The sequence below is a fragment of the Lontra canadensis genome, unplaced genomic scaffold (genome assembly GCF_010015895.1).
Source record: "Lontra canadensis isolate GAN:19392208 unplaced genomic scaffold, GSC_riverotter_1.0 scaffold52, whole genome shotgun sequence".
NCBI classification, from domain to species: Eukaryota; Metazoa; Chordata; class Mammalia; order Carnivora; family Mustelidae; genus Lontra; species Lontra canadensis.
Window position 1 is genome coordinate 2783159 of NW_022631046.1, and position 18002 is coordinate 2801160.

General features: G+C 34.2%; 1 protein-coding gene across 1 annotated transcript in view; it reads right to left on the bottom strand.

The window, feature by feature from the left end:
• Nucleotides 1-15225, bottom strand: part of MGAT4C (MGAT4 family member C) — a 717583-nt gene extending 702358 nt beyond the window's left edge. Inside the window, exon 1 of the mRNA XM_032874170.1 lies at nucleotides 14912-15225. The gene's annotated coding sequence lies outside the window, so the exon portion shown is untranslated. The remainder of the gene's footprint in view (nucleotides 1-14911) is intronic.
• Nucleotides 15226-18002: the final 2777 nt, after the last annotated feature.

The window sequence follows — 18002 nt, forward strand, 5'->3', positions numbered from 1 at the left end:
AGTAAACTCATGTTCAAAATCTTGGGTATAAATAAACCTCCACCTAGCCTGAAATACAGCCCTGGCCACTCACCTACCTGAACTTCTTGCCAATTAATGGTTCAGGGCAATTGGACTTTTATGAAAATAAATAAACAAAAATCAACAAACACATAACCTGCAAAAAAACAGTGTTTAGAGGCTCCAGTGTGGCACAGTGGGTTAGCTTTCCACCTATTGGTTTCTGGCCCAGGTCGTGATCTCAGATTCCTGAGACTGAGCCCTGCATGTGGCTCCGCGTTCAATACAGAGTCTGTTTCAGATTCTTTCTCCCTCCCCTTCTGCCCTTCCTGCTTGTGCTCTCTCTCTCTAAAATAAATAAATATTAAAAAATAGTCTTTAAAAAAATAGGGAAATTAAAGGAAGAGAACAAGAAAAAAATGACAGATAAACCACCCTATGAAACTACTGCATCAGAGTAAGTAATCTAACATTTTCTATGAATTGTAAAAATTAACACAAATATATCAATGAAGTATAAGCACAAACCAGAATTTTACTTTTTTTAATTTTTTTTTTTTATTTTCAGCATAACAGTATTCCTTGTTTTTGCACCACACCCAGTGCTCCATGCAATCCGTGGCCTCTCTAATACCCACCACCTGGTTCCCCCAACCTCCCACCCCCCACCGCTTCAAACCCTTCAGATTGTTTTTCAGAGTCCATAGTCTCTCATGGTTCACCTCCCCTTCCAATTTCCCCCAACTCCCTTCTCCTAACTCCCCTTGTCCTCCATGCTATTTGTTAGACTCCACAAATAAGTGAAACCATATGATACTTGACTCTCTCTGCTTGACTTATTTCACTCAGCATAATCTCTTCCAGTTCCGTCCATGTTGCTACAAAAGTTTTAATCTCTTAAGGAAGAAATGGTAAGGCAACGGAAGGAGATGTAATGTGATTCCTTTAAGGCTTAGAAAAGTAGTGGAATAAAATTATAAAACTTATCCAAAAGATACGCAGGATGAAAAATAAATACAAGGTGTTTTTTTTTTTTAAAGGAGCTAAAAAGGATTATGAGGAAAGTAATATACATAAAAAATAAGGAGAAAACAATCAAAAAGAATATAGAGAATAGGAAGGGGGCAAAGGAAATGTAAAATTTTTGAAAGCTGAAAAAGGATTATGGAGAAAACAGTAGATGTTTTCTAGTAACCATAAAAGGAACCTGTGTTTGTGTAAGTGCATTCCCACTGAAAAAAAATATTGGAACGAAGTTAATATTTCATAATACAAAGGGTTTGAATCTTCATATTAAAAAAAGAGTATCATATCCCAGGGAAAACTCACCCCAAACTATCAATATTGAAGTATACTCTGGTAAATTGACATTAAACACAACATCCTATAAAAGATGCTATACACAGAGTCGGACCAAAAAAAAAAATCCTTTACATTGAGATTAAGAGGGAAAAGGGCTAATCTTGGAATTCTTCTGAAGAGTTTTAGTTGTGAAAATAAAATGGAAAAACAAAAATGCTCAGCAGAAGGAACTATGATCAAAGGAGTTTATATTGAGTCAAATAATCTTTCAAGAATAAAAATAATAAAATATTTTAAATATACAAAAAATATTTCTATGAACTGTCTCTAATAAAAGTGCTCAGCAATGAGCCTTAGCTGACCAAAAGATTACTATAAAGATCTCTGGGAAAGGATTGGGGGGGGGGTCCTGTGGAAATAGTTATACGTTTATCTGTACATGTAAATGTGAGGTTTGCAGGAAGGAACAGAAGGTATGTGTTGGATGCCTTAATGCAGAAATGCCATAAGCACCAAAGTTAGAAGAAAGAGCAATGAAATCAGGACATATGCTGATTCCTCACCTTTCTGATAATAGCTAACATCAAAAAGATAGAACTTATAAACATTTCTCAAATTAGTACATTTAAATTAACTAAATTTTTAAAAGAGAAAGATTTCCACAATGGTTTTCAAAAGGATCCTAATTCCTTGCTGTATATAAGAGATAAATCTGAAGCAAAGTGATTCATAAAGATTTTTAAAAATGTACAGAGACATAGGCAATTCAAACAAACAAACAAAAAGTAGAACTCACTATCAACAACAAACGCGGGTGAATTCAGGCCAAAAGCATTCACAGTGACAAATCAGGGCTCTCTATAATATTAAATGATACAAATAATATAGCAGATAAAATAGTTACGAATGTCAACATATCAAATAAGAGTTTCAACATGCATTAACAAATCTATAGGAAATACAAGGAGGAAAACACATTAGTAGTAGATATTTAATTTCACCTTTCTGGACCCTTAACAAATCAAGGAGACACAGAACACTTAAAGATATAAAATAAAATACAAGAAGTTATAATAAATGGTGTCTGAGTCTCAAACTCATCATCACTAACTCCAGAGACTAATCTCTCAACCAGCAGCCTGTATTGTGATTCTAGAGTGCCTCTTGGCTAAAGCAGATAAATATATATTGATATATTTGAAGAGGAGATGGTAATTTTTCTTCTGATTAGAACAAGAAACAAGTGAAAATGGGAGCTGTTAGAGGTTTAAAGCAGGAAAAAAAAAAAAAAACCCAACTGCTGAAATAATTTTTTTGGAAGAGCAACGGACTGCAGTAATGAGCAGGTTAGTGTGATTAGCAGTAGTGCTAAGAGCCTCTTTCAGGTCACTTGGAATGATACAGTGTACTGGATGATTCCCAGAATCCAAGAGCAGTAAGTGAGGGCAGCCAGGACCCAGAAAAGCTACTCGGGCTATTACTATATCTGCCTCCCAACTCTGTTAACTGTGGAGCATCTCACAGAGTAACCCACCACTCCCCCAACCTTGAGCTTTATCTCACCTTATTGTTCTTCGCAGACTGCCTTGCTCTGTCTCATTTGCACATAGCCTAGTAATGGCTGCCAAATTCCTGCTCTACTTGATTACCCAGTTTAGACACAAAATTAAGACTGATTAGAGTTCCTATAACTCTACTCTAGATTCCAAGGAAAGAGAATCCAATTACTACAGTTTAGGTCATGAGGTCATGGTTATCCCACACTAATCTGGTGGGATGCAAGGCAGAATCAGGTAATTAAAAAAAAAAAAAAATTGGCTGAAATTGAGGAACTCCAGGAGTCTACTGTTAAGTATCTGTTCCATTATGCATGTGGTAATTTAAGATATTTACTCAAGTTCAAGTTAAAAATTATACCCAAAGTTTTCTTCATATGTCCATGCCCTCAATGATGACATCACAGTCTGTTTAAATGTTGTCTGTGTAGCAAAAGCTAAAAGAAAATTTTTTTTTTTTTTACCCAAAACAGTTCATCACATTTTTAATCCATGGAAATGTAAGTATCATAATGAAGAGACTCCAACTTAGATAAAGTGTTTTGTGGGTGGTGGGCATGTGTCAGAATGGGATAGTTCATAAGAGTATGTGTGGTTTTCCTTAGGCTGATGTATTACAACATTTCTAGATTGCTTCTGGGAATCAGCAACTGAGTTAAATTGAAATAGAGTGGGAATAGTGGATGTTCTGCCAAACCTCAAGTAAAATGTTAACATTGTGGTTTTATAATTTCAGCCAATGTCTATTTTTTTCTAAAATATAAAGCACAATAAAATTACTATTTTATTTCAAAAAGAAAGATTCTGAACTCAGATAAGGAAAATCTTTAATTATGTTATTAATCTTCTGTATTTCTTAAATATCAGAGTGTGCTACTTAATTTTTAGAAAAGAGGTTCACATTATAATAGACAGCAAATTTTAATGATATCATTTATAGAATTAAAATATTTCACTGTAATAAATTAGAAGATACAAGACATTTACTTTTTTTATAGGAAAACTGATTGAGTATGGCACTCTTTCCCAAAATAATCTCAATTGAACCAAGTAAAGACTGAACCACATTTGCAGCAAAAATGAACTAGATTGATTTTATAGCACCTTTAAGAATAATGACAGAAAACAGAGCACTTAATTAGATCCAAATTCTCTGTATTCTTGGTGCAACAGTGTACATTAGAAAATGGGAAACCATCAAATTCTGTTTAAAAATGTAGGCACTCTTTTCTCCTTTATATTTTCTTGAATAGATGTTTGAATAAGTGATTTTTTGTTTGTTTGTTTTGTTTTATCTTAACAACCAAAGTTTCTATTGGATATCTAACTTGAAATTTCCAGGTCAAGATCAAAGGAATGAAGTCATGACTTGAGTTGTTGACCTAGATGGAGCTAAAGATGCAGTAGTGGATGAAACAACCCAGGCTGAGTAAAACTTAAATAATTAAATAAATAAATAAAACTTAGAAGAATGTACAGTGAAAAGATGCAGAAAAGGAAAGTATATTGGAAAGATGTATATTTCTCACACTTTAAGAAAAAATGTTTCAGTAAATTCTGTTTGCTCTGATATACTCTGTGTGACAGGGAAAAAAATCCATTTAAAAGTCAAATTTTGCTTCATAACCAAGTTACCTATTTTAAAATAAGAATATGAATAAAGTCATGGCTCCATGTCAGTTAATCACAAACAAATGAAGGAGAAAAATCATCATCAAGTACAAACCTCGTAAAAGGTTTATAAGCTGTCTGGGATATCAGTCAATTTAGAAAAAGACAGGAACCATTGATATGAATAAGTTCACTCATAGGTAGCCCCAGTCATCCATATGATTTGAAAATTAACACCTACACTGTTTTCAGTAGGTTAGCAAATCTTAAATATCAAAACTTGAAACAGTTTTCACATGGTAATTCATGGAAGCAGGTAAGATTAAGCATTGAAAATGTCTAGAAATAGAAAAAAAATGCATGTTAAGTAGAAAATCTATTACATACAGAAAGGGCTAAATAAAGCTCATTATCTGCAAATTTTATATTTCCATAATAGTTGATTCAATCAGAAAACAGCAACACATTTCAATAATTTTTTTTCTATTTTAAAAAACAGGAATCAAAAAATTAACTACTTTATGTATTTGTCATTTTTATTTCTATTTAGAGATATGTTTTATATGTAAAGTAAGATTATGTATATTTAAGATTATTTATATTTAATCTATTTATATTATTTATAAGTAATCTTAAGCTTATCAGGATAGAATATATCATTATGTATCACCTTAACATACTTTCATAAACAAACTTTTTTTATTATTTACCTTTGTCTCATTCTTAGTTTTAAAAAAGCAGTTTGCAAACCTCAATATAGGGTAAATTAATTTAAACATTAGTTTCCAAGCATATATTCACTCTGTGAATAGACTGTCTAGAAAAAATAAACACAATCTTCACTCTTTAACGGTGAATAACTATAAAAGGTAAACTCAGAAACAATCTGTAAGTACACTTACTAATTAATGGAGAAATAAAATTTGGTAGGTCCAAAGGATGAGACACTGTCTGGGAATGAAAAGGTACTACAACATGGATAAACCTCACAGTAGGCTACGTGAAAGAAGCCAGACATAGAAGACTACATATTGTATGATTCCATTTATATGAAATGTCCAGAAAAGGCAAATATAGAGAGACAGAAAGTAGATTAGTGGTTGGCTTGAGTCAGGATGAGAAATGAGAGTGACTCAAAATAGACACAAGATTTCTCTTTGTGCTGATGGAAATGTTCTAAAATTCAATTGTGGGGAGAGTTGCTCAAACAGTAAACGTGCTAGAAGTCACTGAACTATACACACTTAAAGCTGATGAATTTTATGGAATTGGTATTTTGGTATGGTATGGTATGGTATGGAATTTTATGGTAAATTATACCTCAAAAAGCTATTTAAAGGGGAGTTCAATATATAAGCATGTATGCTTTCCAGAGATTAAAATAAAAAGGAAAATACCCTCTGCCATAAAAAGTAACCTCATAGGAAAACACAAATCTCACTTTTCAATTGGTGTTAATTTGTAAAAGTACAAAATTTGATGTACAATAGTAGTTGTAAAATAATATGAAAGATGGGGCACCTGGGTGGTTCAGTCAGTTAAGCTTCTGCCTTTGGCAAGTCATGGTGGGATCCTGGGATGATACCCCAAGTCCTTGGCTCCCTGCTCAGTGGGGAGATTGCTTGTCCCTCTCCCACTGCCCCTCCTCATGCTCTTGTGCTTTCTCTCTCTCAAGTAAATAATATCTTAAAAAAAAAAAAAAAGATGGGAAAATAGTTGAAAAAAATAGCCTGGTGATGGGTATTAAGGAGGGCACGGACTGCAAGAAGCACTGGGTGTTATATGCAATCAATCAATCATGGAACACTACAACAAAAACTAATGATGTACTGTATGGTGACTAACATAACACAACAACAACAACAAAAATGTTTCCTTAAAAAAACAAAATAATAAAATATGTGAAAGATTATTTAAAGTTCAGAGGAGGGTGAAGACGTCCACCCACCAGTGAAAAATGAAGGGTGGTTAAAGCACCAGTAAGATACCACATGCAAATATTTGTCTAATGATAATTTAACATGCATTTAATTATACAGTCTACATACCCTTCTAAGCCTCTAAAAGCATCTCCTAAATAACTTCTAAATTTTGCCATCCTTTAACCCTCTAATTCTTAAAATTATAAAATATTCTGAAGGACTGAGTATTTCAAATCAACAGTTAAATACAATGCAATACTCAAAACTTTCTATAAGACTTTAGAAGTTTGATATATGTTCATTCAAGCCATTAAAATTCCATTCAATCAAACGAGCATTATACTTTCCCCCTGCTTTTCTCATTTTATTGCAACAAAAAATATCAAAGTGCATTTATAACTTAGTGGGTTCAGTGACCCACAGCAAAATACTAAGAGCTAAAATAATTGTTTTGACATTAATAATGTTTTCAAGGCACAAGTGTTTTGTTCTTTTGTTTGTTTTATAATTGTTTTTGTTTCTCCTGGAGAAAGAAAATTGATCATTCTCTTGCTGAATTCTGACTTGACTCTTACATTACAGAGCTTGATAAAACCTTAAGGTAACATTTCAACAGCATCCTCACAATAACTTCACAATTTTTGTATCTCTTATCCAAAGACAGAAGTACTAGATAAAATTAAAAAGAATGACAAAGCATGTTTTTCGTACTTATCCATGATTCTTTTTCTTGCATCTATGTAGTGAAAAACAGAAATGCATAGATGAATATACCTTAGAAATGATCCTTTAATAAGTAATAAAAATTATGTATTGGGGGATTTTGCCTCATGAATATATAAGGTAAGATTCTAGTATATAGTGTATGTACACACACCTGTCTATGTTTATATCACTGCTTGGCTGCCAATGAGTGGCCAGATCTGCCTGTCCGTGTTAGAGCATGGGTCTGAGGCTCACTGTCTTTTTCTTGTCTCTTCATCAATTCCCCTGTTGTCTGAATCTGCTTGCCTATGTTATCTGCCTGCCTGTTCATCCACATCTCTCTGTAGTATGTTGCCTGTTCCTGTGTATTGGTCTGTCCATCCCTGCCCCACTGTCAATTCTGATCTGTCAATCTTTCTCCACATTTACTTGTCAGTCTGTCCCTATGTGCCTATCTGTTGGTCTATATATATCAATACGCAGGTATATACGTGCCTGTTTATGATTCTATGTGTACCTAGGTGCAGGTGCAGATTAAAAATTTTCCTTTAGTCCAGATTTGGTCTGTACTCTACTCTATGAACTATGTGGTTGTTGACCAAAGGTTTGGAGATAACTAGAAGAGGTTTCAAAATGAAAACGAGAGTTGTAATTAAAGCCAAATACAACTATTCTCAGAGTCAACGGAGAATATATAAGAACTTAAACATTTCAGAGAATTGTTTTTATGGGAATATCCCAGTTCTCAGTGTTATTCGCAAGATCCAGCCTACTCCCATCCCTATTGACAACCTAAAAATAATTTTCTTCTTTGGCAATGCAAACCTTCATTCCTTCATGTAAATTCCACCAATTCTCATAAAAATTTTCCCTTTCCTAAAATATTTCCTAGTTTTACCCCACAAGAATAATCCAAAAGAGGGAAAAAAAATTCCTGGTAGAACATTTTCTAAAGCTTAAGTTATTTTGTGACGAATAACACTAAGTAAAAGGAAGGTGAGAGAGAACTGCAAGATAACACACGGTGGTATTTAATGTTCTAATTCCTACATATTTCAAAGTCCACTTGCTGGTGAGGTGAGAAGGTGAATCTCAGTATCCTGCCTATGAACTAAAGATCTGCTTTTGAAATCTCCCATGGGTAATTCTTGGAAAAAAACACAGACATGACACACACAGACATGTACATAAATACCTTCACACACACCCACACACACACTCACATGGCTACTCACATATTTCTTTAAAAAACTGAGAGTAAATATAAATTCATATTAAAGATAAACAATCCCACAGGTGCCTGGGTGGCTCAGTGGGTTAAAGCCTCTGCCTTCGGCTCAGGTCATGATCCCAGGGTTCTGGGATCGAGCCCCACATCAGGCTTTCTGCTCAGCGGGGAGCCTGCTTCCTCCTCTCTCTCTGCCTACTTGTGATTTCTGTCTGTCAAATAAATTAATAAAATCTTTAAAAAAAAAAGATAAACAATTCCAGAACAATAGAATGTCCATAGTTATCCACTATAGTTATCTCCAAAAATATAACCAAAGAAAATTTACTTTTGTTTTGCTTTAAAATGTCCAGGGACCTAATAGAACCTAAAATTAACAAGATCCATTGCAATAATTTTCTAAACAATAATAGTGCTTTGTTAAGGTTCTACACACATACATGCACATATTTTAATTACTAGACATTATAATTCAAAGCTGAAACTATTAGAACTGCTTATTTACTTTGATAGATTTTGGCAGATGATGGACAACCTTCTCCTTTATGATGGTTATATTTCTCATATTAGATGCGGACATAGACAATATCCCAAGAATATTTTTGTGCTAATAAAGTGACAGAATAATAATTCATGAAGTAGGTCTATTTTTCTTTTCAAAGATGTTCTACCAAATTCAGATATGGCTAGGAAATATGATTCAGTTTTACAGAATACTGAAGGCAGATCAGATGTATTGATGAAATTAAAAAGGACAATCCAGGAATTCACACAACACAAAACATAGAATTAAAGCAGACAGAGTTGCCACCTGGTGAAGTTTTCCTTTGAACAGGTCTCGTTCTTTGAACACATTCAAACTGAGTACCTGTTGATTCCATTGAAATAACTAGAAATAATACAGTATTTATACCTAGTAGTCAGTTTTGTTATTCATTGTTTCCTCATATAATATGAATTATTAAATTAAGCATTAAATTACTTACATGCAAAATTAAATGTGAAATTCCTCTGAGCTTCAAAATTATACCATTTTGTTCTTTAGGTTTTCTTTAATAAACCTAACCTCTTTAACCATACTCATTCACCATATGATATTCTGAAGACAAAAAAAAAAAGTCTTAAAAAGATAATTCATGAACTCCATAAGAAAAGACAAACAGAAATTGCATAATTAACTAGAAAACCATCATGCCTACTACATTTACATAAAAATACGGGATTTAAATAAGCACTGCATCATTTCCCTTTCACCTGAATTGCTGTTTGATAGTAATTTTCAACATTTTCATAGCTGATCTTACAGTAAATGTAAAACTCTGTCATGATCTGAGAGCCTTATAGTATAGTGGTTAAATGCAAGACTCTGCGCTAGGATTCTCTATCCAAACCTTGGTTAACCACTAAGCTACTTATGCTAAATAACCACAGGTAATTGCTTCATCTCTCTCTGTCTAGATTTCCACATTAGAGAAATGATTATAATAGCAGTTTCCTTGCAAGGCTATTGGTAGGATTAACATGAGAAAATATATGTTGTGTTTAGAATAATCTTTGGCCCACAGAATCTATTCAACAAATGCAGAATTCTAGTATTAATATTTTTCAGATGCCATTCTAACTTTAGGGCTATAAAGGTCCATTAAGAGTGAAAATAATAAGCTCTACAAGATATCCACTTCAAATTGAGGAATTTGAAAGATTTTGGTAGAAAAAAAAAGATAAAGCTATATTTTTTAGGCTAAAAATCAGTGGTTACCTGCAAAGTAGACAATCTTGAACATGGAAGTTTAGGGTTATATTTTGCCCAAACTTTGGAGGATCTTTCTATTCTAGAACAAGGGTTGGAAAACTATGCTCATGGCCAAATATGGCCCCTAAAAGCACTTGGTTTTTTGTTTGTTGTTTTTGTTTCACATTTTTAAAGGGCTGAATAAGGACAAAGAGGGAAGAAGGAGGAGGAAAATGTGACAGAGAGCTTATGGGACCCCAAAATCTAAAGTGTTTATTCGTTTTATAGGGCTGTTGGAACAAAGTACCACAGACTGTGTGGTATAAACAACAGAATTTTTTTTTTTCCTCACAATTCTGGAGGCTAGAAGCTGAGATCAAAGTGTCAGAAGAGTTGGTTTCTTTTGAGGTCTATTTCCTGGCTTATAGATAGTTGCATTTTCCTGATGTCTTTACATGGGCTTCTCTTCATGTGCCTGTGTCTGTTTCCTCTTCTTCAAGGATATCAGTCATACTGGGTTAGAATTTACCTTATGACCTCATTTTAATTTAATTACTTCTTTAAAAAAATGTCTTCAAATACACTCACATTGCAAGACACTAGGAGTTAGAACTCCTAGACATAAGGAGAGAATCACTAAGCTCAGAGATACCTGTCTTCCCATTAAGAAAAGCTGAGGGAAAACACCTCAAAGAATTGGTAGCTAAGCTGTTTAAAGTGAGGTCAAAGGGGCAGGGTTGACTTAATGAAAATATTTACTTAGAGGAAGCCATAGGCAGAGGAAAAACATAAATGAACACATATCTGGGTCCCCCAAAGGGGGACAGATAATCATACTGAATAACGGGAAGACCAATATCAGGGATAGGTTGAAGATGGTGATGTGGTGATAGTTATACCAACACTCAGTACCATTTTTTAGTATTACATCAACAAGCCCCTATAGTATGATCTTATGATATTTTGTCACTCATTCCACACAAGCATATGAATGTCATTACTCTCCTCCCACACATATTTACCGTTTAGAAACTGAGTTGGAATTTGGACACAGGTTCTAACCTCCTTAGATACTCAGTCAAAATACACAAAGTTTGCAATCAAACAGCAATAGAACAAGAAATTCAAGGGTCTTATAGAGAATGAGGTCAGATACCTAAACCTTCACTTAATTGGTGAGTAGGTCGATTCACTGATTTTAAGACAACAGATAACTGACTGAAAAAAGGTGGGGGGGAGAAAGAAGAGAAGAGAACAGCTTTTCAGCAGGTACTTGCTTTTGTATCCACATTTTGATCTAGTCATAATGTGCAAGATAATTTCCTGTAACACACTTTCAAAATAATTATTTGGTGGTTCCCTTTTATAAAGAGGACATTTGTACATCTGTTTCCAAGTTCCAATAAAAGATATATGAAAGACATATATGATGCTTAATTTACCTCTCCATATAACTCAGAATATTAAAGTAGGCTTTCTGTATAGGCTTAACTCAATATGAAATGTATCAGAGAAATTCAGACTCAGAATTTTTCAGCAGTCTTGAGACCTAAAGAAAGCAGTTTCTAGCTTGGATTTGCATACTCTTTTTATAAAGATTCAAACTCACAGTAAGGTCAACATCTGGCTGGATTGAACATTCACATTTAATAGTTTCACTCTCATTAAAAAATGTTTAGCATTTTTTCAAAGCAAAAGCTGTCTTTTGTTTTAATAAAAGTATTCATATAGTTGCTTTGTTCCTTGAAGGGGTGGTTTGTATACGTAAACTACTCTGTGCAGTTAGAATTTGAGGCCATCTCACTAAACAAGCCACTGTAGCAAAATAAAATGCAAACAAAAGGGGCAAAGGGCACAAGATAATGAGCAAGAGGATTTACTGGCTTGTCTTCTATTTCCATATCTTTTGGGAGCAGGGAAAAATGGGAATATGAGATACAGTTCTATCTGCTTTCTCTGGTAAGGTATGGTTGAAAATTTAGATGTTTGATAGCCATAGAGAACATGCCAACCTATTTCTCAAGCTAATCTTAATTTCTAATTTTATCTGTGTATAGAGTACTTCTATAGAGTACTTTAGTGCTGAGCAATAATGACATGATCAATACATTATTTTTATCACTAAGACTGTTAAACAATGGATCTATGCTAATGCACATGTACACATACACATTGATACACACATATGCATCACTGAAGAAAGATGAGTCACGGTAGTTTCATTTGGTACATTTTGTATGTGAGACTATGATACAATGCATTTAGAAATAAATGCTATTTATCAAACATATGTTGGGCACACACTATGGGTTTGTTAATGTGTGATATCTGCTACTCACAAGAATCTAAAAAGTAGATACCACTGTCTTTATTATATACCTAATAGGAGAGAAGTACGTGGGAGACCAATTAACTTACACCAACTTGCGTAACACATTTAAATCTAGTTTTTCTTATCCTCAATCCAATGTTCTGCCTATGATGACACACTGGTCTATGGAGTGGAGTAGAGAAGGTATTTGAATACAGCTGGATGATAAGCCTGGGATCCACAGTAAAGTTGAATGCAAATCATTGACCATTGAATACAGGATATTTCATGTCTTACATGTGCATAAGCAGCCACTAAAAAGCCAGCCTTAATTACCTTCCTCTGTGGGCACCAATTAGAAGTCTTGAAATATTAATAAACTGCCTGATTTAAGAGAAAATACCATTATGTACTTTCTTCCTATATCTTGCTTTGAAACACCAAACAATTCATGGGCACTCGATAAATATTAAATATTTAATATCAATTAATAAAATGAAATTATAGTAATATATTTTGCAATGAACTCACCATTAGATGAAGTAAAACAAGTTTTAGCACTAGACCTGGAAGCTGAGCAGATTTAGATAGCTGGGTAAGTGAATGAACCCTATAGGGAGGCAAGAGACACTAGCATGATATGGTAGAAAAGGTTAATAAGTCAGAGCAATAAAAATTTTTGTTGCAGTTTGACAACTGAAAGTGCCCCTCCTGATTTTCATATTTGTTCTATTCATCTAACACCCAAAATATAAATTAAAGGATATATCACTAAGCTGTTGTCATATCTTCCCTATGCTTGAATAAATAAATAAACAGTGTTAAATCACTTTAGCTTTGACATTCATAAGTCAGTGAATTATAAAACTGTGAGACACTCAGGCGTGTATGCAATTTCAGAGAGCATACTTCTGTAGATTTAAATTAGAGCTGCAAGTTACTGGGGAAGAAACCAGACTGGGAGCAAGTTCACCTTTTTTTTTTTTTTTTTTTTTTTAAGTGAGCGGAGGGAAAATAATCCATAAAGGAGAGAAAGCTTGCCAAATGGAGGAATCCATAGGGAAACCTTAATTTAAGCCTCTGTTCCTCTATCCTTGTAAGATTCATGAAAAAAAAAAAAAAAGAAGAAGAAGAAGATGAAGCACTTAACAGTACTCTTTGAGGACTCCATTCCCCTTCATCTTTTCCTTTTTTCCCCTTTTACAATCCCTCTGAGGATAAGAAAAAATAAACTCCGAGTAACTATTTGAGTGACTCAATCCTTCTCCCTCTCCTTCATTCTTCTAAGAGTCTCTCAAATGCTCAAAAGAAATGAGAACACATTTAACAAGTGCTTTCGTGAAGTGGAGCCACCATTTCCTCTCCCGAGCCTGTGATTAACCCACTGATGGGTCCACAGACTCTGTGTTCCAGTCCAAAGACAGCAGCAGGTATACCACGCTCCAGGTGAGATACACCTGCTATTCTACCTATTCTAATAGTCATTTTTAACATGGAAGAATATCAATACCATGATAGGGTTCACTGAGCCTATTCACACAATAAAACACTTAAAAAACATCAAGAGCCCTAATACCATATTTTAAAATATTTCTTCAGTTTTCGTAAGCTCACTGTGATTACTGTGTGCTTGCTTTCTATCCTACACCCCGATTCACTTGCTGACACAAAACACCCTCCTACACACATACCTTTAACTTTTAGGAAACAGGCACAGTAGTCACCCCTCTGCCTGGTCTAATATATCATAGGTATAATAAGCTAAATTTCAGGGTAGGATGAGTCTTTTTCCATTTTTATTAATTCAGTTAATATTCAGAAGTTTGCCAGCTTTCCATGTTTTACTTTGCTAAACAGTTTTGTGTACTTCATAGATGTATTGGGACTTTTCACTTGACAGAACAAAGTTGAATAACAAATTTTTATGATAAGCATATTTTACTAAAAATGTAGCAATTAATTTTAGAAAGATTCTTTCAAACTTAAAACTAAAGACCTATAAAGCCAGAAAAGTACACCAATATAATATTCTCATAAAGATTCCCACTGGAGTTTCTTTAAATCGAATACTTTTATCATTCATATATTTATATACCATAAATATCAATGGCACCAAAATTAACAGCAGCATTTGAGACAAAGTTTCTATCAGAGAATATACGGAGGAAACATCATGATTATGTAAAAATATTTTTAAGATGTATAAGGTTAACTGAGTTTCCAAAGTATGTATTTCCCTTCATTATACGCTGCAGCTACAAAAAATCCTCAAGAGAATTAATATGAACTTATGATAATGCAGCCTGCAGCACGGTTTTGTTTTGGTTTTGCCTGTTTTTGCTGACAATGCAATTCAAACTACAACCTACTAATCTTTACTAAAGGAGTCGGATTATTCACCTATAAACATGCAGCAATAAAGTGTCATTCTTTAGTCAATACTGACTACTTAATATCTTTCTCTTTTTTACCGGTTTGGATCTCCAGCTCATTAGATCATTACCTGATAAATAGGAGAGGGTAATGAATTGAGAAAATACGTACCTTCAGAGAAAACCTGCCCGATAACAATAATCCATTAGAAAACTGGCAATATCCTCTGATCTATTGCCCGCAAAGCTATGACTTGATGGAGAGTTTCATTCCCTGGGCTCAGTTCTCCAGAAGAAAATCAGCACAATTTAAATATTTCTTGGAATGTGACAGCTCTCCAGATCCCTGGTTGCATTCTGTTCCCCAGGGATGGCAATCTGGTGTTCCTGTGTGCATAGAGCAGTGAAGATGAATTGAAAATGCTTGAGATAAATTAGGAATGGCTAAGTTAAAATTGTCTCTGCTCCAGACTCTCTCATCTGCAGTCTGTAAGCCTGTTTTTCTGTGAAAAAGCTAGATGGCAGGCTGCCTCAGTAAGTTCTTCTTAAGCGACACAGAGCATTTTCAATGAAGAAAAATTCTCCCATTATCTAAGCTAATGTGACTGCTGCTAAATCTAGTTTTTAAAGTGTCTACTAGCATGAAATTCATTTTCACTATTGCCTTCTTTCAAACTACAGTCTAGAATCCATACTATCGTGCTATATACATTTCTATCTGAGAGAAACATTTAAAGTTTTCAGCTAACAAATAAAATCATATCCCTTTTGCTGTTTTAAAGATCATTTATGTATAGAACATGTCTCCTTTAGGTCCTAAAGCCATTTTACTTCACTGTGTTACATGTAGAAGGTTTTGTTTTAACATGTACCTTAATATGAAGAATTATATTTTTTATCAATAGTCATTTCTTTTAATGTGGTTCCACAAAGAAATGTATCATTTTCAACATAAGTTAAAATTCAGAAGGTATATACAAATAGAAAGGGGGATACAGAATCCTAATATGTGACCACAGAAGTAAATCATGACTCTTCAAATACCCTCCTAAAGAAAATAAGATGTTCCAAATTAAACTACACTTCATAAATTATTCTCTCTAAACAAAAACAAGCCATTTTTAAATTGTTTCAGTTGAATGATACTTTGTGATATATTTTTCTGCTCAATTAGGTAGTTCTTTTAGAATTTTAGCAATATTCTAATATGAGACTTAGTACACTTTACTGGTGTGTCGGCCATATACAAAACACAGAAGGGTTATCAAAATTTTCAGCTCCATTTTTTTTACTTGGATTTTCTATATACAACAATTTATACATTATCAGAAAGGACAATTAAGACCATCATAATGCATGAGCTCATGTACTTTTAAAATGCTGCTAAAAAAATCACAATATTGTCCTTCCATAACTTTCCTCATGACATTCTGTAATGCTCTTATGTCTGGTTATTTCTTGTGTAAACAAACTGTTGCTTCCACCACAAAACTTAGGTGTATACATTGTGAGGGAAGCAAAAATGATCTGACGTGATGATCTGAGAGCCAAAAGAAAAAAGTAAATCAAATTTTCCATTTTTCTTCCATCCATCCTATAGCTGATCACTTTATACAGGAGGTAGAGGGGAGAAGAAATAGGAGAGGCATAAGGAAACACTGGAGCAAATGCTCCAGCTTCTCTCCCTCTTCAGAAGTGACAACACTGTAGCTATCACTGGGGAAAAAACACAAGGGAGTCCAAAAGAAGTAGCTTCACTATTCCAGGGGCAGGGGGAATTTTAGTTATCTAGCAGATTCTTCAAAGACCATGAAAAAGAAAAAGGAAGGAAGGAAGAAAGGGAAGGAGGAAAGCTACTTATCACTCTCAATTGCTGTTTTTATAATGACCACAGTGGCTGAAGATACATAAAGCAAATGAAAAATGTTAAAAGTTAATATCTCTAATAGCTGACAATTGAACCAATATCAAACTGCATTGCACAAATGTGTATTGAGCATATATAATTTTAATATAATTAAAAATTACAGTAGTGAACAAAGCACATACTTTAAGAATTTCAGATGTATATCTTCACTTAGAAACAGCCAATTTTACTAACACTATATCAAAGATAAATTCAGGACCATATGCAATTATATATGAGTGATACCTAAACTATTCTTGGGATATTAGGACTTGTTAGTTTATAGGAAGTAACAGTTAAGAAAAGGCTAAGTAAAGCCTGGTTAAAAGGATAAAGAATATTTCCAGGCACTGGGAACAAAGCCCCAGGGGAAATATGCATATTACATTTGGACAAGTGAGAGTAATTCAGTATAGCTGAAGTGTAGAGTGAGGTATGAAGGGCATAAAAAAAAAAGATGTATCAGGAGAAATCATGAGTCATTTATGATATATAAAGGAGTTTGGACTTTATCTTTGAATAGAGAGTCTCTGAGGGCTCTTAAATTGGGGTGAGAAATAATCATGTTTGCATTTCAGAAAGATCACTCCTCATGTCACACCGGTCAGTAAAAAGCATCACCACATACCTAGTTTGCCAAGCCAGACACTTAGTAGTCACACTATTTATGCATTCTTGCTTTACTTCTAATATCAAGATCATTATCTATTGATTCTACCTTCTTTAAAATCTTTTGTTATTTCTAGCTTTCATGGTATTATTTCTAGCTTTCACCATCTCTTACCTCTATAATGGCAAGAACCTTTTACTGCATTTCCCTGTTTCAAGTGATTTACTACATCAAAACCTATTATATAGCTGCCAATTCTATGTAAACTATGCATAGTTATATTATTTCCCTGCTTATAACAATTTATGTACTCATCATCACCTGAAGAATAATGCATAAATCTTTAAAATGATCTGCAAGTGTTGGTTTGAAATCTTAAGAACATCTGGGATGAAGTCTGAAACTGGCCTCCATAAGCAGAGGAGGTGGAGAGACAGAAGAAGCAGGCCACTACAGATGGGTAGGTGGCAAGTTTAATAAGCAAGGGAACTTATCTGGGCGGTTTGTCTTGGATGGCTCTAAGATGAGTAGATCTTCACACCTGCCCTAAGCTTAAAAGTTAATCTAGAGGCTTTAACTGAGTTGAGTAGTCTCTCAAGGCTGCATCTTGAAAACAGCTCCCACTGCGGAGATGGTGTGCAGAATGTTTATTCCAAGCACAGAAGGGCTGCTCAAGTCCACTCATGGGTCAGAGGTGACAACCTCTTGATGACCACCTCTAATAAGATCTGACTGCAGAGCTTTGTC